The sequence below is a fragment of the Phasianus colchicus genome, chromosome 1, assembly GCF_987193195.1.
Source record: "Phasianus colchicus chromosome 1, bPhaCol1.hap1.1, whole genome shotgun sequence".
Lineage (NCBI taxonomy): Eukaryota > Metazoa > Chordata > Aves > Galliformes > Phasianidae > Phasianus > Phasianus colchicus.
The window spans coordinates 38,715,469-38,721,468 of NC_143436.1; positions in this window are offsets into that span (position 1 = coordinate 38,715,469).

Genomic DNA, 6,000 nt, shown 5'->3' on the forward strand with positions numbered 1-6,000 from the left:
AAAATCAAAATAAATCTAAAATCTTGCATTTTATTATTTTAAAAAGTCAAAATGACACCCTGACAATTTCAGGACATTTTGTCCCATGCTGCTTTTTAAATACAGTTGAAACACTCACCAAGACTAACTCTTTTGAATGAGCAATTTCATTTTCAAAGAATTGGCAATTACCAGTTTAATCTCTGACCTTGCCCTTCAAAAAAAAGATTTTCAGCAGCTCTAGTCAGCGTGATCTGACACAAGAGAGTTAGTTCCTTCCTCCCCGGCAACTTGATTTCTCAGAAGATGGTGAACAAACAGACACAAAAGCAGGCTACTTACTTTTCCCAGTATATTTTTCTAAAACTTTGGGTTTTTTCATCAACATAGGCAATATTTTTGCCTGAAGACTTAACATCACAAAACATCACAGAGTACAGGTTGAAAGGATTGCAGCTATTCAACTTCAGTCAGCAAAAATCTTAAGGCTTTATATAATTTAGTGTCTCAAAATTATAGTTTGAAACACTGCAGCACTTCAGGTGGCTGACATTCAAAGACTGATCACTCACATACCTAAAGCTGTCTGAAGAATGTCAAAAAAGAGATATGAACTAGCTGAAGTAAATTTGTAAGAGAAGGTGGATATTTAAATCTTCTTTGTAACGTCATTTTCTATCTTTAATCTTGCACAGCTTCCTCTATATCATTGACCTTAGGCTACAGTGGGGTGGTAGAAAGAGGAAAGGGAAGAGTGTTCAGCTAAAGATCTAAGAGTTTTTGTCAACACTGCAGTATCTGACATTCTCTCTGCTTGATCCACCCCACTCTGTTGCTCAACCCTTGGGTACCAAGGCCCAACATAGGGACCCGACCTCATGTCTAGGGAGGTTTGCTGCTTAGTGATTCTCAGATCCAGGATGTTGTTGAGGTCCGACGGTCAAACTATTTCCTGTTGCTCATCAGTGATGTTACTGGGGAGACATGGAGTTTATCAAGCATTGCTTTGGACAAGGGCATGAGGGCCCTAGTGGAGTGTTGTGAGGCCTGTCTCAGTCATCTTTGAAGGGCTGTGGCAATTGGGAAAGGTTTCTTAGGACTGGAAGAAGGCAAATGTCACTCATGGTCAGGAAAGGCAAGGAGGAAGATGCAGGGAACTGTAGGCTAGTCAGCCTCATCTTGTTCCCTGGGAAGCTAATGGAGCAAATCCTCATGGGAACCATTTGCAAACATGCAAGACAAGAAGGTGGTTAAAAGTAATCAGCATGAATTTACAAAGATATTGTGCCTGCCCATCCCAGTAGCCTTCTATGATGAAATGACTGGCTTGGAGAATGTAGGGAGAGTAGTGTATGTTGTCTGTTTATACTTAGTGTTTTGTAAACACAGCTGATAGCTGATGACTGATGATTAAATCCATGGACATTGAGGTTTACTGGAAATGAGCTGAATGGCTGGACCCAGAAGACTGCAAACAGCACGAAGTCCTACTAGGAGCCAGTCACTGGTGGTGAACCTCAGGGATCAGCACTGTGGCCAATGCTGTTTAATGTCTTCATTCATGACCTGGGTGGCAGGAAAGAATGCACCCTTGGAAATCTGCAAATCTTAATACAAAACTCAGAGTGCTGGCTGTTAAACCAGATGGTAGTACTGCTATTAAAAGAGACTTTGGGAGGCAGGAAAAATGGACTGGCAGGAACCTTGTGAAGTTCAACAAAGAGAGATGTAAAATCCTATCTCTGGGAAGGAACAACCCTATGTGCAAGGACAAGACTGGTGACAGCAGGCTGGAAAGCAGCTTTGCAGGAAAGGAACTGGGGGTCCTGGTGGGCCCTTACCACACAAAAAAAGGCCAGCAGCCTCCCACATGGCATTAGGAAAAATATGGCCAGCAGGTCAAGGGAAGTGGTTCTTCCTCTCAACTTAGCCCTTCTGAGACACAGCTGGAGTGCTGAGTTCAGTTCTGGGGTCCCGAGTACAAGAAGGACATGGACATAGTGGATCAGGTCCAGTAAAGAGACATGAAGAAGGCTAGGGACTGAAGCATCTCTCCTGGGAGGAAAGGCTGAAAGTTCAGTTTGCGTAGCCTAGGGAAGAGAAGGCTTGGGAATAATCTTATCAAAGTCTGTGAACATAAGATGGAAATAGACTATACTCTTCTCAAAACTGCCCAGTAAAAAGAAAAGAGGTAATGGGCACCAACTGAAAAAAGGGAAATTCCACTTAAACATATGAAAAACTTCTTCACTCTAAGGATGATCAAGCACTGGAAGAGGTTGACCAGAGGGATCATGAAGTCTCCATCTGTGAAGATATTGAAACCTCAATTGGACACAGCCTGCAGCAGCCTTTTCTAGCTGTTCCAGCTTTGAGGAAACTCTTCAGAGTTCCCTTCCAGACTTGACTTTTCTGTGATATTTACAGAAAAGCTTTGTTGCACTTGATGTATGGGGAGGTAAGGTTAAGAAGCCATGAAAAACATCCCAGTTAAATTGCAATGAAAAATGCAATATAATACCATTAATTTAAAACTACTAGAACAGCGGCACAACATGTATAACATAAACAGCACTCACACATCTGCCTGATTAATTACAAAATGTTCATGTAAAAGGTAGACCAAAATTATTCTCCATGATTTGCATGGCAGATTTGCATGGAGAAAAAAAAGTCTTCCTATTGGGGAAGTGAAAGTTGGCTATGTTGTCTACTGTTTATTTATTTTAAAGAAGGACATGCTGGCTTCTAGTTAGAAATATAGCATTTTTGTGTTCTGTGGAAGAGCAGATTGCTTCTGCACCATTTAGTCTTATCATCTCTATGCATTTCATGTCATATACACAGGCTCATTTTGGCAATTTTCTTACAAAGCATAACCATTTAAAAGCTGAGAGTATTGATGAAACTGGTTTATGTGTGGTCTTGTTTTGTTGCCTAATGTTGCTGCTTTTACTTTTCTTCTTTCTCTGTCTTCCACTACGATAAACAGACCTGCCAGTCTTAAAAACTCTGTGATACTGCTACATTAGATTAAAAAAGATGAAGGGCAGAAATGGGGCAGCGAAATACAAGGAAGTTACACAGGATGGATGAAGAGCAAAAGAGAGGAAGTTTGATGAGATCTGTGGGATTTGCTACCCACAGTAAGCAAAGCCTTAAAAATGAAGAGTGAAATTAATTCCACCTAACTTCAGATGTCCTTAGCTACAGTATCTAAGCTTCCTTGGCTGGTCTTAATAGTGGACAAAGATAAGCTCTTGTACAGTGCCATTCACCTGACCTGCTTTAGTTGTCTATTTGAAGGTGAGATGACTTGTGCCCTAGAAATGCCTCCTTCGATCTACTAACAATACAGAAGACTGACTCAAAAGTAAATGTGTACATTTACTGAATTCTCTGAATTTGTGTACATTTACACAAATTCTCTAGCACTATTTTGAGCACCTGAAAAGGAAGCCAAAAAGCAGGAATAGGCTGGGTGGTTTGTACTTGTCAGAGCTCATGTCCGTAGCGTGGTGCCACGAAGCATCTGGAACACAGTTGTTTCAGATCACCCATATTTGTATTTTGTGTGCTACTTGCTAGCGCTGTTTTTTCCTTTACGTCTTCCACAGTGGTGCCTGGATCTGAAATGCAAGGAGAATATGTGGCATCTGGTTGTTTGGCTCAGGTTTGGACCTGTCAAGGTGACATCTGCTCCCAGGATCACCTGGTTGACTTCAGTGGCCACTTGGGTCCTTTCTTCTTAAAATGCTTTGTACTCACTTGCTGGAACTTGCATGAAGAATTTACCCAAACGATGCCATGGGGTGAACAGGGGATCTGATCCAGCAGTGAAGCCATGCAGAAAGAAAGGACAGAAACCAGACTTGATAATCCAAATAGGCACATGTTACAAAAACTTACTGAAAAAAATCACTTTGCAGAGGCTTGTTTTCCAACTCCAAAGGAATAAGTGATTGTGGGTAAAATAACAAGGAACTCAAAAGTGGTGAAAAGTGGCTTTCTGCAAATCCCTTAAGAGATTCTGAAAGAAACTTTTCCTTTGTGTCAAAGACCCAAGTACCAATTCTCTGATTACTTCCTAATAGCTGATCAGCCGGTCATGAATTCACTGCTAATGCACAACGAATAATAATACGATTTCAACATAAATAATTTATAAGCACCAGCCATCACTAGCAATACAGATGTAGTTAAGAATGATTCCCACCTTCAATTTAGGAAGGGACAGGCATAATGAAATTTGTTCTATAAAAGTGATATGTTCTCTGTAAATGCAGGATTATATAAATGAATTATATGACAAGTCTTCAGTAAATTCCAGAAATATAGAGAAGATTTTTTTTTTTTTTAGTTTCTAATCTATTAATCTGTTTATGAAATAAATTGTATTCCTGAGCTGTTACACTTAGACTAACATATTATTTTAAATTTACCTGTAACTATGCAAGCAGTAGCATTCCATATATCAATATATTGGATACTATAAAATAGTAACATAAGCATGTACTGCTATAAACTTCTACATTTTATCATGCTACCTTCCAGTACTTTTTTTACCTTGTTCCCTATTGATATTTAGTCATGAATATTGCAGATGTTACACATTACAGAACAGTTCATTACATCAAAGTGGAATTATTTGTGTTAGAGAGGAGAGATAGCAATACAATAATTAAATCATATATTAATGGGATATAAATTCATAGGCAAGTGCTGCTCCTGATATTTATAGATGTCTAGAATGCCCCCAGCCCTAGTTCAATCTGAATCGTAAAATACTAATTGACGAAACGCTGCTTTGCGAATGTACATTCTTGACATTCAGTGAACTGGAGGAATCCTGCTTCATTAAATTGAGTCTGCTATCACTTACTCCAAAAATATCTGAATCTCCAGCTATTCTTCCCAAATCCCAGGAGGCAGGCAGGCAATAGCCCGCCACCTGGACGCTTCCCAGTCTCTGAGGATCTCATTAGCTGCTGAGCACACCAGCCACTTTCCTGTTCTTTTTGCTCACATTCCCACTCCTAACCAGTGCTCTGAGCCCAGCCCTGGCAGTGTTTTGTCCAGGAACAAAATGTGCAACATGGACTGCTGCGCCTCCAGATCTTGGCTTGGCCTCTGAGCTCAGTCTCAGAGCGTTGCTCTTGATCAGTGATGCCACTGAATGTGGTGTGGCCACAGCCGAGAGCCAGCTAAAACCTCTGTCCCACGGGGCTGGCATTGTCTCTGCACTGCAGCTCGGGCCCATCTTGATACATAGCTCCAAGCACGGTTAGCCCTCAGTTCCTGTAATCAATAACAGATCAGTTTTCCAAGGTCAGACCTCCTCATTACCAGTACACATAGTTTATAGTCCTACAGTCAAACTGAAAACATCTGCTAGATGGAGGCTGAGAAGGCTGAGGCACTGAAGTGCATCTTCAGGGACTTGTGGGCTGTGAGCAAAGATGTGCAGTTTTAAATAACATGAAAACAATAACTGTCTTCTGTTTGAATCTCTTTTCCTGCCCTTTGTCTCCTATTTTGCGACGGAGGCAAGTGCTTACTTCTTCACAGGACATGAATTATTTTCTCTTGAGAGCTTCAGGCTGTCCAGGGAGCACCTCTGCTGCCATTGAACCAACATGACCAGGTAGCAACCCCTCCCAGCACTCCCTGTTGGCAGCAGGCAGCACACGTGGTATTTACAAGAAATGATTCCAGAGGAAAATGCCCAAACTTCTGAAGCTCCCACATGTTGTCATACAGTGGCACAAGTATTTCAATATTGGAAATTACTCTGGTACCTCAGTAGTCATAATAAAAGATACTTTAGACCTAACTAAAATGGGAGAAGAGCTTCTCTGGAAGTAAAAATGTGCGGCCACCTGAATTTTAATTCACTAGCTGCAACTAACTTGCTACTTGTACCCTATGTGCATAAAAATACATTCTTTACTCTCAGTACCTGACTCATCACTGAGGTTTGTGGGGTTTTTTTTGTTTTGTTTTTTGTTGTTGTTGTCCTTC